This window comes from Lemur catta, chromosome 8, assembly GCF_020740605.2.
Source record: "Lemur catta isolate mLemCat1 chromosome 8, mLemCat1.pri, whole genome shotgun sequence".
NCBI classification, from domain to species: Eukaryota; Metazoa; Chordata; class Mammalia; order Primates; family Lemuridae; genus Lemur; species Lemur catta.
The window spans coordinates 79,483,239-79,507,334 of record NC_059135.1 but is presented as its reverse complement, the minus strand read 5'-3'; the positions used below and the strand labels follow the sequence as shown (position 1 = coordinate 79,507,334).

General features: G+C 35.1%; 1 protein-coding gene across 1 annotated transcript in view; it reads right to left on the bottom strand.

Moving 5' to 3' along the window:
* LRP1B (LDL receptor related protein 1B) overlaps positions 1-24,096 on the bottom strand; it is a 1,757,623-nt gene that overhangs the window by 1,165,181 nt on the left and 568,346 nt on the right. The gene's annotated exons all lie outside the window — the stretch shown is intronic.

Genomic DNA, 24,096 nt, shown 5'->3' with positions numbered 1-24,096 from the left:
ATCCCCAAAGAATTAATTCTAGACCATTATTTGATTTTTTTTTAAAAGAGAAAGGCAGAGAAACCTAAGAGCTCTTTGTGCTTAAAAAAATAAAATAGAATCGCACTCTAGACAGGGCCTCAGTTCACAGAGACAGCTGTCTTCTAATTTAGACCTGCTAGATATAGGCTGGAACCTGCCACAGATGTCATGGAGGAGGTTCACTATGCCTCACCTTAAAAAACGGCCATTAATTACCAAAAGGTGGTGTAAAATGTGTGTAGTGAATGCTTATAATCTAATTGTTGTCTTGACCTCCACTTGAAAGATAAGTTTAACTTTCACATACCAGAAGGACTTAGTCATCCTTAGTCCCCCTTGACATAGTTTCTAGCTCTCTGTTTCCTTTCAGTTCCTCAATGTGTTCAGTCCAGATATCTATCTTGTACAACTTCTTCCTGATGACCACCTAACCTATGAGATAGCTAGATACAACTCAATGGACTATCTCCCCTAACCCCCTCAATCCTCATGGGGCAGTGATATGCCACAGTGACTACCTCTTAGTCACAGCATGACTCTGTGGAACTGGTGCCTGCTTACTCTAAATCCACCACTTAGAACTTCCCAAGGGAAACCTGCTTGGGTAATGCCCTGGACCCCAGTAAAGGCTTAGTAAGCCCTTAAGTCCTTCACTCTCTCTCTTGCTTCCCACCCACTGGTTCCGGTTGAGTGTGCATGTCCTGGATGGCTTGCCCTTTCCTGTTGGCTGTGAAGTGTGCTGCCCTCTTCTCTTTGGGATCTGTTAGTAAAACACTGCTTCTGTTACTTCATGTGTTTGTTGTGTTGTCTCCTCTGTGTCTCACCTGACTGAGCAAACCTGACATCTTCTATGTCACGCGTCAGGGAATTCCTAGAAAACAGCTACCTTGGTAGGGCTAAACTGGACACAGGTCAGACAAGAGCCATAAAGGGGTCTACCAGTACAGATGCTTCTTAACTTAGGATGAGACTATGTCCCAACAAATCCATCATAAATTGAAAATGTTGTGAATCAAAAATTCATTTAAAACACTTAACCCACTAAATATCATATTATGGCCTAGTCTACCCTAAATATGCTCAGAACACTTACATCAGCCTACACCTGGCAAAATCATCTAGCACAAAATCTATTTTAAAATAAAGTTTGAATATCTCATGTCATTTATTAAATACCGTACTGAAAGTGAAAGGCAGAATGGTTGTATAGGTACTCAAAATATGTTTTCTGCTGAATCTGTATTGCTTATGCACCATTGTAAAGTTGAAAAATTGTAAATGGAACCATTGTTAAGTTGAGGATCATCTGTATAAATGTGAGTGGAAACCTGGTCATGGATCAGACACTTAGGCATTAGGCTATCCTCCAGATAAAGAAATAGCCAGTGAAAGGTAAATATCCATGACCACATCCTCTGAAGCCCCATTAGGGCAGGGCTAGAGTTTACTGCCACTTTCCAGAAATAAATCTCAAGACCAGATTATAAAGAAAAAAATACAACAATGTGACCTTGCATTTTTAGTTGTTGAAAACCATTAGTAATAGGATATCAATAAGATAGCAATTGTTACTTTGAAAAAAAAAGTGTAAAGTACGTTTAACAGACACTTATGAGCCAATAGGAAAAATGAACAAGCTTTGCTATCTGATCACTTACTCTAGGAAATATTTGACTTAAAAAATTTCAAGAGTAAATTTTTACTGCAGCTTCACATGCTAAATAGTAAGATATACATTGAGATATATATTTATTTCTTAAGCTTCTAAAGGCCAGTGTACAGGGGGAAATGAATAGATACATAATCAGCATCATGTTAATAAGAATGACTTAAAAACTTTATCATGGATAACTTAACAAGGTGTTAATGAGTGAGAAGTCACATTAATAGGAACACCAGGTGAATTGTACTTAAGAATGTTTTCATGCATAGAACGGTGGGTTAATACCTACCAGAATGTAAAAACAAAGAGAAAAACTATCATTCAGCTTGCAGTAAAACTCATATTTCATAGACATAGAACACTTGGAAAAAAATCTCCTATATTGTCTATGATTAAATTAAGGCTTTGTTAATACAAAACAGAAGACACCAGGATACAGGATCTCTTGGTTAATATTTTGTTTGGACTTTTGTAATGCTTCAATCATTGTGAGAGAGATTTCATCTGAAATTTAGGCCAATCCATGTCAATTTCTCAGTAACCTGATTCTGATCAGGTTTTTATGGCTTGGCTTTAAGAATGTTTCAAAGGTACAGTGACCTTCAGGGACATTTGCTTTGTACATTCCTCTTTCTATAACATTCAGAAGCATTTCAAGGGTGTTGATTTCTATCTAAATTCCCACAGAAAGCTAAAATATAAAAATGCTGATTATACGAAGATCTCCTCTTTATATGCCTGATAAAAGTATTATTTCGTTATTTAACTAAACCATTACTAATATCCTAAATACTAATTACAATACTAGATCACAAGTTTTTTGGCTTAGATCAAAATGTCATATATCCAAGCTATTATTTTTCTGAAGTACTTTTGGTTGAACAAATATATTTATTCTAATCAAAATGGAAAAATAATGATCTCAACTTAATATGATTGATTTTTATTAAACATAATTGAAATTTAACCACAGCAAAGTAAAAGTAGTGAATTAATTAAATTTTTTCTTAAGTATAGGTCAAATTTTCTACTTTCTCCAACTTTGTATGTCTGTAGCAAGAAAATGTCTACACTTTTGTGATCTGTTTACATGAGGGACTACTTTTATTGTAAATTTTAAGGTAGCAAATAAATCATGGGGTTATAGCTGCTCTTTTCTTTCCTTGAACTTTCTATTGACTCTCTCTTAGAAGGAAGAGAACTTGACACACACACATACACACAAACATTTAGAATGGTGTGGGAAAAAGATCTCTGGATAATTTTTCTCTGTGAGGCAAACCTCCAATAGAATCACTCCACCTTACTGTAGCTCAGTGCCTCATCTTTACAAGTGTTCATTGTGAATTCTCCTAGAGCAGGAATTGCATCTGTTGAAATCACTGTGTATATAACACATGGAAATATTCTACATATAATACTGACTCTGATTATAGAAACTCTTTGACTAACTGGATCCTCATCTTCTGAAAACTTCACTTACATTTAATTCCATCTGAGTTTCTCTTTAACATGAGTCAACACACAAGAAAATAACACCCTAACAATGTATTTGTTTAAAAGCAGCATCCAAACCATCTTCTTCAATGTTTACCCCTTAAGAAATGAGTCAATATATGGAAAGATGTTCTATCAAGGAACTATCAGGCTTTACCAAAGATGTTTCATTTTTATCAAGAAGAGTTCACTTCCTAATAGGTGATGTAGACTATTATAATAAAGGAAATTTTATTTAAAGAATGTGGGAAAGCTTTTATAAATTAAGAAAAGTAATCATAAACCCTTTTCTTTTGGAATAAACTTTGATACTGGTGAGAATCCTTTTTTGTGGCTCTCCTGTATTTATTCAACAAGTATTTACTAAGCTCAAACTATCTGTCATTGCTAGAAATGAGGAGATAAGCAAAAAATGACATGGCATATTCCCTGACTTTACAAAGTTTACATGATGTGGGAAAGATAGACATTAATCAAATATTCAGGTAAATGAATATATGGTTATAAATTGAGCAAGGTGATCTTTAAAAAAAGTGTTCTTTGAATTGCAGGTTTAGGTCTACAGCTAAGAAGTGCATAGGATTTACTTAGGCAAAGGGAGGTACAGGAGCTCAGCAGATAAATGAAGGAGATTGCCCTCAGACAGGCCCAAAAGCAGAGTGGGTGGAGGGTCTGGTGCTGATGTTTAGTAACTTGAAGTTGAGGGATTTCCATCAAATCCTTGAAGTAGACTCAGAGACTTGGTGAGTCAAAGAAGTTAATAAGTTATACATAGAATTATTCTTACTGATTTCTTAGTGCTTAAAATGTCCCTGAAAATAGGCTACTTTACTTCTCACAGCAAATATTGAACAAATATTTCAAGTGAAGAAATCTCACTCTGGGTGTTTTCCCCAAATAACAATGCATTTTTGAAGGTACATAATATAAAACTTAAAGTAAAGACTAAAAGTTTGATTTTGTTTTGTTTTTAAAGTGTTTGGACTTTTTCTCTGATATTTTAATGTCCTCAGAGCTATCACTCCCATCATGGGAAGTCATATAATAAAAGAGAGAAAAAGAAAGAGAATGGAAAAAGAGCCTGTCATTGATTAAATATTGAGTCAGGACTCCAAGATTTCTCCCCTGCAGTGGACTGAGAGAGAGAGAGAGACATTTCCATTGCAAACAAGACTATGAGCATGTGAGGGAACCAAGCTGTCTTTAACTCTCCCTGTCATGGAGTGATGGGCTTTTCATAAGTTTACTATTTAAAGGATTCTTTGTCTGCTGTGAGAGAAAACTAAAGAGAAAACAGTGCTGTGAAGACTATTACTTTTACATTAGCTGAAAGGATTCATTCAAAATATTTAAATAAGCCAGGCAGCCAAATAAATTTAACTAATAGTTACTGGTTTTAAATGGAGATCTATCAATCAAGATGTGTTCAGATCCATAGCTCCTCAATGTTAAATACAATGGCCATGATAGAAAATAAGTGGAAATATGTTCAACTATTTGTGAAGCTTAAGTCAATGATATAATGCAATATTTACTGAATTTATTAATAATTTTTAAGCAACGCTTGTCTACTTCTAACCAAATGCATTTTCAAAAAACAAGTCATATTCATTGACTGCTGAATCGTCAAGGAAGTAAGAATACCCAGTGTCAAGATAGCATTTTAGTTATGACAGGCAGCTCTTCAGATGGAAGAATTTCATCATATTTCACTCTTATTGACTTGAGATGTGAAAATCAAGAGAAATCCACTGAAACTCAAATTTAGATATATCCTTCACAAGCTGGAAAATCTTGAAAGCCAATGGCAGACTTGGCTGGAAATTTGTGGTTATGTGTGCACATATGTGGACTTGCACTAAGTGTGTTCAATGTAGGAATGATAGAAACTCAGATCAAATAGAAAAAAGTAACTTTTTAGTTTAGTGGTATTCATTCTTGCCAGTAGCCTCATCTACTAGGACATCCTAAGCAAGGAAATAGGATCCACAGTAGGACATTAGAGCTGTTGAATTTTTAGCATTTCCACATCAGATGATGTTTTATTGAAAAGTTCCTTACAGGAATAAGAGAGTAACCTTACATTTTCTCTGGTATGAAAGCCAGACAAAAGGGAAAGAAGTAAAATACATGTGTATAATATTTATGTCATCCTGAAACAGAAGGTATTTTCTATTTGATTTTCGGAGAGAGGCTGTCACGTTTTTTTCTGGCCCACTTGAACTATACAGCTGCCATTTGGGGCTGCAACAGTGAGGTCACTGTAGAAGTAGAATAAAGAAACTGGTGCATTTGGATTGGAACAATAAGTTCATTCATGGCTCTTTCAGTCTGGAAGATTCTGAGATTTCAGTAACATAGTAATTGCTAAATAAGAATAAGGCAAATGGATTCTGATAAAGAGCAATACCAGTGATTTCAAAGAAAGAGAAATACTGCAAGGTGTTTCATAGGCAAAGGCTGTTCCATGGCCAACGGAAAGGTTCTGTCGGAACTCCCTTAACAAAAACAAGCAGAATTACCTTTTTCTTGTAAAACTCAAGGTCCTGACTAAAGCCATTTAAAATATACGGATTTGAACTGAGAAAAGGGGAAAGATGTTTTTAAAAATGATCCATGTTTTCTTTTCTTTTCTTTTCTTTTTTTTTTTTTGACTTTCTGTTCATTCTCCATTGCATTTTTTAGCCCAGTTTCATTAAAGAAAACTCAAATCCTGAGTTTGGCTCTAGAATAGATTACAAGATGATTTCTTTTCTGACCTCCAACTGTCTCCGTTATAACGCAATGTTAAACTGGAGGGGAGAGGACTCAAAAGGGTAACATTACCTCTGTTTTATGTTTTCAAAAGCTATTTGCTCCCCTTGATGACAGAGATCACAAACTGCCAGCAAAAAGCAAACTCAAAGTATCTGCAACTCCTTACAATAACACAGCCTTAAAGAGTGCTGTTTTGAGGTTCCCTTTCTTTTTGCTGTTGCTGCCTGGATGCTTGTATAGGAAAAAAGCAGGTCAGTGTGCTGTTGGCAGACTTTCCCCCACTGTCCCTTTATCTGATTCCCTTGGTGACAGCAACTTTTCTCTTTACTTTTTTTTGTCAGTGATAGAAGAAGGTAGGGTGTGCTAATTAAAGTGCTAATACTTTAGTGCACAGTTCATGCTCAGCCTCTCTCTCCCCCTACCCATCAGTAGGCTTGTTCTAGGCATACAATCCACCTTCACGGAGAAATAAATAAGTGAAAATTTAAAAAGAAATTAAACACCATCTCTGTGCTCAGAATGAGCCAGGGGTGGGAATGTTATCAAAATGTTACCTTGGGGATGGCAGTTTCATGTTCTTGGGCCTGATCCTTTATAAAGATTTCTTAACTTTAAACTCTGTGCTGCACATGGAATTTTAGTAACAACCTTTCAGAAATATCAGATATCAACAACAATCACAGATCCTCACTTTTTATCCTTACTTCCAAAAATACAATTTAAATATATAAATTTATACTGTGGGGTTTTCAGTTCTTTCCATTCTTCCTTTGTTCTGTCCTTCCTTCTTTGTTTTCTTTCTCCCTTTTAATTTTCAGACACTAGAAGCCAGCAGTGTAAAAGACTGAGAAAATTAGAGAAATTGTAATTCTTACTTGTAAGTGCTTCTTACTGCTGATGAGTAAATACAGAGTATGCATTATGCCAATTGCATGATTTTAGATTTGTTTTCAGATTGAGACATTTATTGTTATATTAAGTCACTAAATATGAAATGTCCAATTTAAAATCAAAAGTGTAGTTTATTATATCTCAAACAAGAAGCAGTACAATGAATCAAAGTATACACCTAAACTATAGACACAGTTTTGCCATCTTAACAGTAGTTTGTTTATGCCAGCAGCAAAGAAGCCTGGAGAGTGAGTGACCATGAAATTGCCAAAGGCGTTTTCCACAGTTTGTGGAGAATTGAATATTTTTTCCTTGAAAAGAAGTGGTCCAAAGCCTCGAAGGAGTGGTAGTCAGTTTGTGCAAGGTCTGGTGAATATGTTGGATGACAGAGTTTCCATGTCCAGCTGCTGTAGTTTGAACAGAGTTGTTTGTATGACATGTGGTTGAACCTTGCCTTGCGAGAGGATTGGCCTGTCTCTATTGACCGATCTTGGCTGCTTAATCACAAGCATCCTCATCATTTCATCCAGCTGGTTGCAGTAGGCGTCTGCTATAATCGATTGACCAGGTTTCATGAAGCCGTAGTGGATAATACCAGTGCTGGACCACCAAACAGACATCATTAGTTTTTTTTTGATGAATATTCAGATTTGGACTATGTTTCGGCACTTCATCTTTATACAACCATTGTGCTGAACACTCGCTATTGTCAAAAAGAATCCATTTTTTCATTACACATAACAATATGGTGTAGAAATGGTTTGCCTTTATGTTGTGACAGCAAAGAAAGGCAACCTTCCAGATGATTTCTCTTCTGATGTTCATTTAATTCACGCAGTACCCATCTATCCAGCTTCTTTACCTTGCTCATTTGTTTCAAAAGGTCCAGTGTTGTTGGAATAGTAATGCCAAACCTTGCTACTAATTCACATGTAGGTTGAGATGGATTTGCTTCTACTACAGCTTTCTGCTCATTATTCACCTTGGTCTCAGGTCGCCCATGTGGCTGATTTTCAAGATGAATATCACCAGGATGGAACTTCTCAAACCATCAATGTACTGTGTGTTCATTAGCCACATCTTTCCCAAACACTTTGTTGATATTTCAACATGTCTGTGCTGCTTTGGTTGCAGGACAGAACTCATACTTGAAAAAAAACACGGAATTTTTGACTTATCCATGGTTTCATAAAAATTGCTCTTAAAAAAATGTAAAAGCCAAAATGGGAGTTTGAAAGACTGAGGATGTACCTTCACAATAAACATAAAACAAGAAGTGTCAAAGTGAAATGTCAGAGATATCAACTGTCAAACTTAGTACTTAAGGAAATAATTGGATATTTCATACTTAAGAACTGTATATATATATGCACACACACATAAACACAATCTTTTCTGTCCTCCTATTGTCTTTACTTATAATTTATTTTGTGTCAAATAAGGTATAAGGTATTAAATCAAAATGAGGAAATTTACATGTAGAGAAATAAATTAAACAAGAAAATCAGTAACATCTTCAGTTGTTAGATATTTAATTTTAATCTATGTTTTCCAAGTCTAATTTCTATTTAGGACAAGCTAATCTAAGTCTAGAAACAGTAATTTTAATTACAGTTCAATTTTAACTCATTTTACTTCATTTTACCAGTCATAATACATTCTTAACAAATATATACTAAGTAGTTACATATGTATAACATCATGCTGGGCTTTACAGGCATTCGATTTCCTATTCTTTCCTTTCCTTCAAAAAAATTTGCATCTTTAGGAGGGAGTGTATGTTATTCTTGGTTGCTCAAGTCCACACATCAATTGCATTTTCTGACCAATAGCCCTGGTTTTCTTTTTATCCCTGTGGTTGTATTTAAAAAGGCCAAGATAATCCTTTCATCTCTTCAGCCTTGGGATTTGGTTTAAGGATGAGTATACAGCCTAAATTTGTGCAATAAATGTTAACCTCAGGATTAGGGGTGAGAGTATCGAGAAGGAAATGCTCTCTTCCAGGTAAGGTAACAACAAATAAAAACTAATAGAACGTAAGCCTGGAGATGGTGGTGGCCAGCTTTTCCCTCTCAACAGAATCAGCCTCAGAAGGAAGCCGACCCAGAGGAATCAGAGAGGGAAAGAAACTACTGGCAACATATTCTGAGAATCTAGGTCCATATATCCCTTAAGCCATAAATCCTAAAATTTTGTATCCATGATCCACTAAATTCTTTTTCTTGCTTAAGCCAGTTTGGATTGGGTTTCTATCTTCTGATTAATAAGCAGGAAAATGAGACAACTACATACGTTACTCTAAATCAGAGTTTCTCTAAGTGTAGCTTACAGACAGCAGCAGCAGCAGTAGCAGCAGGGGCAGCATCAAATGGGAACTTATTAGAAATGCAAATTTTCAGGCCCCAACTCAAATCTACTGAACCAGAAACTTTAGGAGTGGGGCTCCGCATCTGCGTTTTAACAAGACCTTCCATTGCACTCAAGTCTGACAACCATTGTTCAAACTCATTTGTGTCTGAAGAAATGAATGGAAGGCTAGACTAGAATCTTCTACTCCATAGAGATTTTGCTCACATTAAATAAGTATCTTCAGCTGAAAGTCTGGATAAGATCCAGAATGGGAATCAGATTTGAGTAGCTGACGAAAGGAAAACCAGAACGCGGAAGGAAGAAGGGGAATGTTGCCAACACATTAGGTTCCCCTGGACCTTGAAAAAGTAAAACGGAATAATTCATTCATGAAAGTGTATCATTGAAGAGCAGACTTTATGTATATCTTGGGCTGGAAGTATTTCACTTGTCTCATAAGTTAGAGAAACTGCTGACATTCAGAAAGGGAATTGTGAGCTAAGAAAGAGTCAGACCCAGGAGATTTTTGAAAGGTGAATAGGATCAATAGGAAGAGCCAAGGGTTCAAATATTGGAAATGTAAAATATGTCAGTATGAGGCCATGTGTGGGAGGCTAAGAGGAGGTAAAGCCAAGAACCGGGACTGAACCAATGAAAAATTGCTTTTAAAAAAAGTCCATGTTTGGCAGGTTCTTTTGCCCTCTGCAAGCTGCATTTTGCAGTCTGAAAGTGCTTTCACCTTATCTGCGAGCACCACTCGAGCAACTGACATCTGTTTCCGTCCAGCCAGAGAAGCTCTTGTCACCAATGAACTAATGACATAGACAGAGATCCAAATGACTGTCAGATCTGCCAGGAATCAGTATTTTTTCAGGCTTCAGTGATCTCTGTTCTGGAGAACAACTCCTGTATGTCATGAGGGCTCTGACATCTCTGACCACCAGTTTGTTTTCTTCTCATAATACAGAATCAACTGTATTAAGGTCATGATAGAAATCAAAGCTAAAATAGTTATTAACAAACATAATGATGTATGTGTTATAAATCTTGTTAGAATTTAAATATACTCAGGGCATGAAAGAGAAATGATTATGGCATTAAGTACAAGTCCAAATGATATTAGTGGATTTTAACTAATATCTAGGCTAGGGATCCAGAACGTATAAATATTTTAAACTGAGTACTGAGTTTTCCAAATGACAACGTAAAGTAACGAAGAACTTGGGTTCTCTGTTAGAGTCAGGCAGCTTGAGACCACATCTCAAATCCTTACTTTCTAGTTAGGATTATTAACCTTTCTAAACCTGTTTCGTTACCTGCAAAATCCTAACAATGAAAGCAATTGCCAAGAATTGCAATGAGTCAATGAGTTAGCACAAACAAGCACTTTGTATAGGACTCAACACTCCGTAAGAAGTCAACAAATTAACAACAATAATAAAAATGTGTATGGTTATTTTTGTTGTTTCACCCTTTAGACAAACTGCACCAAAATAAAAACTAAGAAGTGACAAGTTATAAACAATAAAAAAATTCCCTTTCTTTTTTATTTTTAACATAAATTACTGCATACTTAAAAATAGAAAAGAACAGGTTGAGAGAACTCTAAATAATCATTCAGATCAGTTTTATACATTTTAGTAGCTGCTCAGAAGAGCAGAAGGATACTTTGTTAGTGTCAGGCAAAAATGAATTACATGTTCTCCCTGCTACCATAATAGCCAAGTGAGGTTCATCACTGTCTTATGATTCATGGATTCTTTTTGAAATTTAGCACATGCTAATTGAACACCCACTGTGTGCTGTCACTGCATAGGCTCTAAAACTAAACCAAGGACTGTCACTTATAATTGTCTTCAGTGAAACCTGCATTAAGATAATTTGTCTGGTAAAAGAGATTAAGTATCAATTATTTTTCAGTATAAATTTTTCATTGCAGTGTCAAGTATTTTAAATATGATCTCTGACTCCCCAAAGCACAATTTAAGGGCAGTTGAATTATCTTATATTACAGCTTTTAGTGAACTTAATTTTCCTCCACTATATTGTAAAGTCATCAAGGGTGAGGTCTGTGTTTTTATACTCCCTGAATCTAGCTCAAAGCCTTGTACACAATAGGCACCCAATAAATACGTACATTCCATTGAAATCTACCTGTGAAAGCTATGAGAAGAGAAATGTATATTATACTCAGTGTCTATGGACATGTTATTTTGCCTTTTTATTATACTTTAGCAACTGAGTGGCCTGCTTATCAACTATTCCTTCTGCTGCTGTTGCAATTGAGTGCATTGATAGAACACTTAGGCAATGAACTATAGAACGCAGCTTAAGTCTTGGCTCTGTCTCGGTCATCAGCATTAAGCCACTTTCTATGCTATAATTTCACCATATATAAACTTAAAATAATACCATCAGCTCTTCTCAGAGAGAAAGAAAAAGGTAAGGATTACAAATACAGTGAAATTATTTGAAAGAATTTTTAAAAGGAAATTCTTTTATTATTTTATTTTTTAAAGGAAAGAATCTAGTAATGAGCTAGATTTTTACATCATGTCTTATCTTGTGTGATACAAAATGATATAAGCAGGTCATTTGCCCTGAAATGCCTACTTGCTTTTCACTAATATTGGCTCTTTTTTTTTTTTGACTCTGGAATGCTTTCCATATGTAAGAGTCTCTTATAAAATTACAAACCCTGAACAAACAACATTTTCATCCAGAATCAGTTATCAGTTAACTCTATAGCAATCTTTTAACACCTGGCATATTAGTGGGTTTTGGATAATGCTCAACTGAGACAAAGACATTGAAGTCTCAATGTAAAGGAAAAAGTAGAAAATAAGAAAGAGGATCTGAAGGAAAGGAGAAGGATGATAACTTCAGTTATTGTCACTTTTATCTAATGGATAATTGACATTGGGTTAGAAAATGCCTAAGAATTATACCTAGAAAGACGACTGAAATAGGTAACCTACCTCTTAGGAGTTTTTTTCCATCTCAAATATTTTTTCTTCTGTATTGCTTTAATTGTGTAATCGATTGTGTAGAAGAGTTTTGACAGTAGTAGAGTGCTTATTGTCACTACCATCGTCACCAACGGAAAGCAACTATTGAGAGTCTTTTACCGCTAAAACTTATCTTGCTATAAAATTATTTTTGCAAGAAACATAGGGAACTTGGAGATAGTTTATTAAATGATTATGCATTCGACTGATCACTCATAGCCTTTGTCAGGGCAAATGCATAGAACAATAATTATATTGGACTGATCTTGGATGGAGTAATTAAAGAACAACAACTGATATGCCATGCAAAGTTATTTCACTGATCATATTAAAAATACTTGTATAGCACTGAGTAAAGCAACTATTTTTTGCAAGTATGTTACATATATTAAGTGGGGCTACCAGGTAAATAGAGGAAACCCCGTTAAATTTGAATTTATGGTAAATAACAAATAGCTTTTTAGTATAACTAACTATGTCTCATACTAAGTATTATTTAGACAAAAAAAAGTTTACCTGAAATTCAAATTTAGTTGAAACTTCTTTGTTTTATTGTATTTTTTTTTATTTTTGCTAAATCTGAGAGCCCTAATACTAAGTCATTTAATCTTCATATAGCTCGATAAGGCAAATAATATTATCTTCCACATTTTTATAGGTTGAATGAGACACAGAGGAGTATCTATTCTAAAGCCACACAGGTAGCATAGGTGGTAAAGCCAGGCAATTTGACTCTAAAGCACTATTTGTAACTGCTATGCATGCTGTCTCTTTAGGTTAAAGAAATATTGTTTTACAGATGACAATAGCCAGACATTTCCACAAGTGTAAATGAGAATGAGTTGAGAGAAGTCATATGCAATCAATGTTTCTCTTTAGCAGCATATGAAAAGTTTTCTTTTTAGCAGGGTGGTGAGTTATGGTCAGATCCTACTTTAAAGACAAAATTAATTAGACAATGACATTCTTAATTTTCCAGGTCTCACAGAGTAAAGCAAAAATCCATAAGCTTGTTTAATCTACATTGCAGATTTGGAGCAGCTTTCAAATTCTTGACCCAACAAATGCTGATTATCGGCTAACCAACATTAATATTAATTACTCTATTATGACAGTAACACTAAAAGGGTGGCTAATTTCAGCTCAGATTCTCCACAATTTCCCTATGTTTTTACTTTTTACCCAGCAGTGTCTTGTATTATCTTTATTACAATCTACAAAGCCCTTTGTCACTCTGACAAGTTCTGAACTCCTCATTCTTGTTTTGATTGTGTTTCATTCTGACATCCCAAGCCTTTCTTTTCACAGCCTGGTGAAGCTCATATCTCTCTTTTCTAAACTGTTTTTATTTATTCTTTTACTTATCCTTCTTTCTCTGTCTTCCTGAGCTTTGAAAAATTTTCCACTTTAAACTTGCCTGCTACCGGTTAGTTCATTTCTCTTCCTAATTAATTTCCTTTTTAATATGCAAGAATTAATTTGCTTTTCTTTAACTACTATGGTTGTTTTCTACTCTGCTTTTTGATCCCACCTTGAAAAAAAGAACAATTAAACTATTTTCCTATACTCAGTTTTTCTACTTCCTTCTCCCTCTAGAATGAGTGGGGTTTGAAGTTTGTCACACAAAAGTAAAGAAATCAAGTGCCCATTATAACCTCGCTGACATTGCCTTCTCTTGCTCTCCTGTTTGATGTTTTAATTGTGATGTAGGCCTCACCAGAATAAACTTACTTGAAGTATTTTTTTTTTTTTTCAAATACCTGGAACAAAGTCAGTGCCTGCTAAAAGGTTATTGTAAGGATAAATCATCACTACACTTAATCCTTTGCCCAAGCTGCTCAGAGCAGTATTGCTTTTCCACATTTGCTAGTCTGTATATTTTCTGTTTTTCTTTGAACACATAAAAATAAATAGGAGTAAATTGTATATGAAACATTTAGAGAAATTAAAATTGTGTTGGCATCTGTATATGTACAATTTCTGAAAGGTTTTAGAGACCAGAATCCAGGAAAACCTTGCAACCTCAGCCTTTCAGTTTCAACAATATCAAGACTGCTAGTTAATTACAGATAGAAACATATGAATACATTTTAAATGACCACTCAATAACTGTACCTGGTCATAGAGTAGACACCAAGTATGGGAGGGTGTTTTTGTTTTTGTTTTCGTTGCTGTTTATTTTATTTTGGAGGCAGAAAGCCATTACTTCTTTCCAGGACAGAAGTACTTAACGATTCCTCCACCACATGTGAAGATGGATGTATCTTTTGCTAAAACACCAACATGTTTCTTCTCCAGCAGTCTTGCAAGGGTATAATACTGCAGATTTGTTATTTAGTTTAGCTCTTCCTTATAGTTTCTTCCATATAAAGACATGATGCACAGAAGAACATTGTTTCTGACCTTCATATCAGCAATCAGACTAATATAGGCATTTCCCCCCTACAAAAAAATCTACCAATTCTAGTCACAATTAGGGGGGAAATTTAGTAACTCTTCATTTATTTGCTGTAAGCATAGGTTTATTATACTGAACCATCTATATCTGTTAATATGTAACTTTCACCTACAAAAATGGAAATCCATAAGATTCAACTTAGTAATTAAGTCAACAAACATTGAGGCCCTACATTCCAGACACCCCATTAATTACCATTCACACCAAAGTGAATAAATGGTGTGTTTCTACTTATAAAAATAAAAAGTATAGCTGGGTATGGTGGCTCATGCCACCATGAGAGGATTGCTTGACTCCAAGAGCTGGAGACAAGACTGGGTGATATATTGCAAGATCTTGTCTCAAAAAAAAAAAAAAAGAAAGAAAAAAGAAAGAAAGAAAAGTACTATGTTATATAGTAAATGCTAGCTCTAGAAAACAGAATTTCCCAGCTATTAATATGGATCCCTATAAGGACCCAACTTTAAAAAATGTGCATTTGATTTTGCTGTAAATATTTCTAAAATACACTACAGACTTCTTAAATAGAATATGTTGTTGAATAACAGTTAATCCAATCTTGATGACTTAGGACTATGGTCTAACTCTCCTCACATTTATATATAATTTGTACAATATGCCTCCTAAACTTAGTCCTCTGTGGCCATGGTGATAAACTCAGATACTCGGATGAGGTCTACAGAAACAGTCATCTGCCCCTCTTCTAAAACAGAGGCTTGACAGCTGTGGTGTGTGTGGGCCTCCAGCATTTGAGTCTCTTCCCTCTCAGTCATCACTTCTTATTGTTGATTCCCCTGGGTGTCCCCACTCCCCCTCCTCAGGCCAGTGGATTCTTTCTTGCTTGGTTTGACTTAGGAGGAGATATCGAAGTGTGTTAGCTTTGGATGTAAACTGAGATTAAAAGGGTCTTGAGTGACCCTTTTAAGGGTCTGTAAAATTTTCCCATCATTGGTTAAGTGAATTTTCTAATATCTGCTGTGATTGCCCAGGGAAATTTCGGATAAATTCCTGAAAGGGTAACTGGTTAAGAGACCTCTGAATAAGTAAGTGTTACTAAAAAGCGTATCTCTATTCACAGAATATCAACAGAATTTTATAATATCTTAGAATTTAGAGGGTATATGTTTAAATGTATAATTAAAATAGATATGAGAAAGCCAAAGTTTCTCTAAAGAGCTTCCTCCCCCCCACACCAATGGAGCAGCCATTGATCTTTAAAGGTTTTTACATAAATACATGCATCTTAAATAAAAATACATATGCACATATGATATGCTCAAATATTAATATTTCAATATATGATAGATATGTGAATTCACTTGAGTATATATAATTTAGAAGCTTTCTAATTTTCTTCACTATAAGACTTTGTAGTCTGAATTAAATTAGAAGTGAGGTAAAATTTAATGTGTTGCTACCCCTGGAAATATTAAGTCACTGAGATCAAGCTGTTGAGCTACTAGAAGCTAGAACAAGACTCAGGATTGTATTAATAGCTATAATAAGAAAAATTCAATTATCTACAAGGCAAGATTTACAACAGATTTCTGAATTCAAGTTCTGTTTACCTTTTATTTATAAGCACATGTAAAGAGCTATCATTTAATAAGAATAATTCTAATTTTGAGTGTACACAACCCTTAGTCCTATGTGTTTGTCTGAAGAACAAAATATCTTAGATCTTAACATTCTCAGACTGTATGTAGAATTGTGTCAGGCATTTTTTTTTTACCTGAAACATGTTTGGTGACATTGACCCCGAGGCCTGTGCCGTGGCCTGGCCTTGTGTGCAACTATGTACATGTGTTTACCTAAGTGCTGTGATGGGGACCACTGAGAGATAAAGACTTAAAGAAACTTTCCAACTCTGCTTTGTGATTAGTCTAAGCAAGTATATTTGTGCTTTCTAAACATGTAAAATGGTTTCAAGGAAGTTATTCCATTTTTAGTTAGCTGCAGTGTATCTTTTCAAAATCTATTAGGTATTTGATATGAAAGATATGGTCTTTGCCCTTGAGGTGCTCACTTTCTGTTGAAGAAAGGAAAAAGGTTAAGAAGAAAGACTAGCAGAAAGTATGGGAGAAGACAGTGCAGAGATCGATAAGCACTTTGGGATATTGAAATTTAACTTATTTTAGATTCTTGTATGTAACACAGACACATATATCACTTTAAGATTCACCTTGAATAACCTCAGAAATAAAATAGTCCTTATTCTCTCCTTCAGATAGTTCTGGATAATGAAACTGACTGGGATTCAGGTACAGAATCTGACTTTCTCCACACTTGACTTTTTCTATAATTTGTCTATTTACATTCTACTTTACATTGCAAATGAATTCTGAAAAATATACCACTATTTATCACATCAGCCTTTATCATTATTCAGCAACACATACTGTTTAGGAAAAAAAACAACTCTACATAAAGGATCTTGGTAGTGAGAGATAAAATACTACTGTCATTTTTTAACAGCTGGTGTTAGTGTGTAGCACTGAGAGCTTGCTGAATATAAACAAGAAAAATGATCTACTGTACAAACCACATACTGTTTATGTGGTTGTATATAGTGGTGACGACAAGCAGTAATTTCAAAGCTACTGCGTAAGATCTCATGCAATTTACTGTGAAAAATAATGATATATTGCAAGAACATCATTTAAACCACCACTGAATAAAAGGGAGTTATTGGGAACTTTTAAGGTGAACTCTCATAAAACATTGTCATTCTAATAATAGCAATCAAATTACTTGGAATTGTAATTACAGAAGAGAAAACCAAAGTCTTTGTAATGATAGTCCATGATTATTGATTTTCTAGCAGAAAGTACTGTTATATAAGTGATGCAGTGGTGGCTGCTAGTACAGGTAGTGCCTATGACTGTTTTCTAAATAACATTGATTCATTAATAAAGTAGTTGGATAGATTATTTTTCTTCTCTGGAGGATGAGAGGATGTAGAACAGAGAATGAGGTTTCCATAAAAAAGGTCAATACCACCAGAGTGCATTTAGTGCAAAGAGGTGACAGAAGAGGAGGGAATTGTTCTTTGTATCTGCCAACTGATTCTATTTCTGACTCCTGGGTAAGGGTCTCATCAATTACTTTCTTGAATATGTATTCATTCCTTGTTCATTTATTCTATCAACAAATGATCCAATAATATCTCTCATGGGCACTGTTGTAGGTGCTAAGGATACAGCCATGAACAAATCAATGTCCCTATTCTCATCCAATAATAAACAACCACCACAACTAATAAATTCCAATAACATCAAATGCTATGAAGAAAATTTAAAAAATAATAACATAGAAAAGATTAAGGAGTAGGGAACAAGAAAGTATTAGACAGGATGACCAGAAAATGATCTGTCTTAGGAGGCATTATCTGAATTGATGTCTAAGTGATGATGGACGTCAACTATAGGAAGCTGTGAAGAGAAGCATTCCAGGCCTAAAGAATAAAAAACACAAAGTCAATGAGGCTGGAATTCACATAGTAAGTCTGAAGAACAGAAGAAGCCCAGTATGTCTGAAGCACAGGAAAGAAAGGGGAACAATAAAAGTTAGGAGAAGCAGGCAGAGACTAAATGGGTCTTGTAGGACCTTATATTAATATATAATATATCAAGATGTTTGGATTTTGTTCTAAGTAGAAAGGGAAGCATTGGTAAGTTTTCAAAAGAGAAACAACATACTTTGATTTGTGTGTTAAAAAGAATAGTCTAGTTAAGCATTTCTACTGAGACATGTCAGAAAAACTACAAAGAAACCTTGGATGAGAAGTTGGTGAATGTAGCTTCATTGGATGGATGTCACTGTAGAATATAGCTGTATGCTCGGGAGAGTTACTCCACTAATAATTAACACGTTAGGGAGAGAGTAGCAAGCCTACTTCTTGAACCAAGTCATTTTCTAGTACAAAGAAAGACTCGATATTTTTTTTATTATCACCTTAGTATTCCCCCACATAGTACTGGCTCTTTAATTTAACCTTTAAACCTGTAACCCGTATGTCTGTTTTCCATAGAGCTCCTGACATATTGAGCTTTTTCAGATAACATATTAACAAAACTTGGTCAATATCTCCTTTTCAAATTATGTTACTACAGACTAAATAGCACTGATATGAATGTTTACAGCTTCATAAAATCGACTGTGTCATGTACAATGGAAGCTATGGTTGCCTGCATACTGTAATATTATTGCATTACAGGAAGGTAATTGATTTGTTTAAAATGTTGCAACAATAAACCATTTCTCAGAAAAGATTGCTGCTTAACCAAGAGCACACCAAAGTCAATATAGAAAGACAATTCAAAGAAATTAAATTTTGATCTGTTTTGCAAAACAAGCTCATCATGTTACATGAGAATGGATTAGACAATGTAAATGATTCAGCATGGTCAAACCATTATGAACCATTTCTGTTCTGACAGAATCAGGTATATAATTAAAATCAAACCCAAAGAGAATAAAAATTGTTGGGTATAGAGATGTCAAAATCTTTTGTAAAGCATTGCACAAGTGTGTGAGGTAGAGACATTAAAGATTTTTTTTTTTTTTTTGAGACAGAGTCTCGCTCTGTTGCCTGGGCTAGAGTGAGTGCCGTGGCATCAGCCTAGCTCACAGCAACCTCAAACTCCTGGGCTTAAACGATCCTACTGCCTCAGCCTCCCAAGTAGCTGGGACTACAGGCATGCACCACCATGCCCGGCTAATTTTTTGTATATATATTTTTAGTTGGCCAGATAATTTCTTTCTATTTTTAGTAGAGACGGAGTCTCGCTCTTGCTCAGGCTGGTCTCCAACTCCTGATCTCGAGCGATCGGCCCACCTCGGCCTCCCAGAGTGCTAGGATTACAGGTGCGAGCCACCGCGCCTGGCCGAGACATTAAAGATTTTTACATTGGCATTCCACTATACTTAATTATATTCTTTCTGTTGAAAACTGGAATTATAAGTGCTAGCCCCTGATTGGAGTGTAACCAACTAGAATAGTCACTGCTTGTTCTGATGATTTTATCATTAGTCATTCACCAATATGGCATGTTGGCCAATAGATAAACCAGCTTGGGAAGCATAAATTCAGAGTGTTTGAAATATCTGTATTAGTTCCCATGTAAACATATAAATATCTTTAGAGAGCTCTACTAGTTGTATTGTTGGGATCTGAACATTCATTAATCTAAACAGATGATCACATCAATATCATTGGTTTTACATTGAAATAAGAACATCTGTTCAGAAATCAAAGACTTTGAAAAGTACGAGTCGTAGCCATGATTAGGTCTCATTTTCCCAGGTGCTTTTGCGATTCCTTCCTGTCTAGTTTGGATTACATTGCATGAACTTAATAAATAAACTATTTAATACATTATTCTTAAGCACAGTTAATCAAACCATATTAATCAATGATGTATAACTAACCAAACACTTCCTCAGTCTAGGAAATGACAAGAATTATCTACATGATTTGAAAAATATATTTTTACTATTATGTCCAAGTTAGACGTTAGAAGAGTGATCATAACAGCTCACTCTAATTCATTTGCCTTTTTTCTTCATAGTGTGAACAGAATTAGTCTTTCAGGTAACATTGGAACATAAATAAAGCAGTATTATCTTCTGACACAAAGAATGGGTTGTTCTTATGCAAAGATAGAGATACCTCTTTATTATCGTAAATTTTCAGAGCAGCCATTTAGGATTAGATCAGAAGCTCACAGCATACAGTCAAAAAACATTGTAAAGGTGGTATATACAAAGATTAAACACATGAATTTCACCTTACTACCTCAGTGGCTGACTCGATTGAGTTTTCTCCCCTCAAATGAACGCAGAGTCAAGACTTAACTTGTCTATAGTACTTTGTCTAAGATGGCAAATATAAGTTAACAAGAAATAAAATAAAAGAACATGGTGTAATGGCATGTACCTATAATCCCAGCTACTCCAGAGGGTAAGGTGGCAGGATCACTTGAGGCCAGGAGTTCGAAACCAATCTGGGCCACATATTGATACCCCATCTTTAAAAAAAATGCAAAAAAAAAAAAAAATGCAGCTGGGTGTGGTGTCGCATGCCTGTAGTCCTAGCTGTTTGGGAGACTGAGGCAGGAGGATCTCTTGAGCCAAGGTGTTCAAAGCCAGAGTGAGCTATGATTGTGCCACTTCACTCCAGCCTGGGTGACAGAGTAAGACCCCATTTCTTATAAAAGAAAAAAAAAAGACACAAAATATGAATCTACAGCTTGATAGCTGGCTAACACTTTCATTGAAAACAAAATCTGGAAAAAATTCAATAGTAGAGTTATTCTTTTGGAAACTTGATAATTTGTTAGGGTATCAAATCAATTCATTAGTTCAATAATTCATTATATGGATGACAGGGAACATTTTTTATAGAAGAAAGCAAGCAAGCAACAGCTTTCTTCATGTTCTTTTTTCTTATAATTATTTGTAGTAATATTCCAACTGTTCACATCTTTTCATGAGAGCTAAATGCTGAAAGGAAGCAATCTCTATTTTGGCACACAGGTGCATCTATGTAAGTATACATTTATACATTTACTTGGTAAGCCAATTATGGATAAATGCTATTTACAAGTTTCCTAAACTGAATCAACTCATCCCCATAAATAAGTTTATTCTCACCTGAAATTCCAAATTTTAAACAACCAAATACCAGAATCTCCTACTCAAATGAGGACACCATTAACTGATGTTATCACAAATAGCTACTGTTACATAATTGCCTTAATTACTTGAAATCTCTCCTGCTCTATATGGGTTCCATGTGGGCCATCATCCCGTATCTCTTTGTTGCAATGCTCAGGTCTAAGGGCTTCAGTGCCTCATTACCTTCATTTCTCCATCATCAACCTACTCCGTAACTGTGAATGCCAACCTGATTTTCACTTACTATTTGCCACGTAAACAGATCTAATGTTTATTTTCGACCTAAGAGCTTCAAATGTATGCAAATATTTTTCTTCTTAGTTAAATTTTCTCATTTGACACATTATATCTAAAGGTGATAGAAGCAAGCAGTGTCTTATCAAGAGTGGTTAACCATTCTCTCTCTCTCTCCCTCCAGTGGTTAATCATTCTTTCTCTCTCTCTCTCTTTCTAGATTTTCTAGATTTCTGGAGAGAGAGAGAGAGAGAGAGAGAGAAGGGGAAGTTCCAAAGCACAGACGTGCATTTTCAACCATTTTTTGAATCAGAGGGTTAAAGGAAATTGCAGGGATAGTCCTTCAAGAGGATATGCTCTGAATGCATGGGACACACATTTGTTCTAGAAATATTAGTGTGAGTGGATCTGGTCAGGGAGAGTTCATATGAAGACTAAACATGAACCAGAGACTATGAAATGAAAAATAAAATTGTTAATTCATGTAGCTACATTCAAAATTATTTTAAAGCATATGCAATTTCTTTGTAGGCTTCTACTTCCATTGGAAGATTCAAATCATTCACATGTGTATCCAAATATCAGAAAATTACCAAGGCTTTTGAAAATTACAGTCCATTTTTACTCTTTTAAAGGCCTGTTAAGAAAGTAACCCAATGAGAGAAGCATTTAGTAGTTTTTCAGTGGTACCTGAATCTCTCTTCTTATGAATATAGTAATTCCAAATTCTTTCTTAGACAACTTAAATCATCACTCCTGAGGTCTAAATAATCCACTGTCTTTCCAACTCTCCACACATAAAACAGGAAAACAAATTTGTGTAAATATAAAAGTCCAGTCAAGGTCTCGTTTGTACTTGCTGCCTATTTTGTACCAGAATTATATACCCTGAGATAGGGAGCTTTTTACTGGTAGTTGGCAGTTGCCCAGAGGCCACAAACTAAAAACAGCAGAGGAAATGCTGTACTGCATTTTAATTTCCTTCAGACTTCAAATAGGGCATTTTCCTTTTGGTCCTAAACCCAGTACACTTCAGGGTACAGGGATGAGAAAAAAAAATCTATGACCTCCTCAGGGAAAGACTATACTTTCAAATGTGTCTTTTTTTACCCCACTTCCTTTTTGTCTCCTGGTGATTTAGTATATCTTTTTTGAACACCAACACTTTTCCTTTAGTTTCTCAAATTGGTCTCTAGCATTATGACTTCTCTTTTTAAGGCCTGGGTTGTTTTTAACTTTTATACAGCCGTCAGTTCATGGGGAGGCTCCCTAACAGGGCTGTGTGCTTCCCAATCATTTTTGCTAGTCCATCTTCTAATAATTATCTGACTGCTCTATTTTCTTATGCATTGCTCTCCATAGTGTCTGCTGGTAACACATTAAATACACCAGCTCGACTGAGCAGACCTCTCTGTGACCTGCAGTCCTTTCTCAACTGGGCCCATGTTTTTTAATACACGTCTTCTGGAAGCAATCTATTTTCACAGTAGTTGTTGAATACTTCCCTTTCAACTCTTTATGCACATAAAACCTAGCAAAACTTACTATCTATAAACTCTGCAGTATGGTATTAGTTCATGGCTAAAATAAAAGCTGCCACACAGAAAAATAGTGGGGTGATACCTAGACTATTCCTGTTTTATAAATATGTTAGAGCTCAAGGAGTTAAGATTCTAGATTTCTTCTGTGAGCATTTTCTACCCAGGGTAACTGCCATTTCTAGCAATCCTGAAATTGAAATGGTAGTAAAGACGACATAAGTAAACTGGACTCAGATGTAGGAGTCAGGCTTTTTCAATGATTTGTGAAAAAGTGAAGCAAATTAACTGACATGAAAATGAAAGGAAGGCTTTTTCCTAGCAAATAAACTATTCCCCAGGCAAAAGTTTGGTACTTTTACACAAAAAAGCAACTTTACATGCCTCATAGGGGTGATTTAGTAAATTACCATCTTGAAACTCTTAATGATGTCCCCATGGTCTAAGACGGTTAATGAACATCCAACAGTATCTATTTCATCACTTCTTCAAAATCATTTGGATGATTTTTAAGAAACTCCCTTTACACGTAAGACTATTTGAGCAGTTCTGAAATACATTCCTACATCTATAATCATTAATTACCAACATTGACAATTGCATAGCCTGAGTATATACTTATTACTTAGAGAAAACCGATTCATTTACATATATCAAATCATAATTTCACAATAAAACAACACATACAAAAATAGAACTCTCTATATAAATGCAAGATCGTTTAAAATTCAGTGTAATAATACTTTATAAACAGTAAATGTTGAAGATAGAATATACAGTATTTTCCTATATTTGATCCAAAAGCACAACACTTTAGAAATTTTACTTAAATCACTATTCAATAAACTAGGGGGAATGTTTCATAGACAACTATTAATAGTTTAATTACTTTAAGTCATTTTAATCATTCAATCATTTATTGTGTTAACCTGAGAGTTGACCTACATTTTCCCACATTTTTATATAATGGCTAGAGTTTTAAAATGTAAATTTAGTACTAGC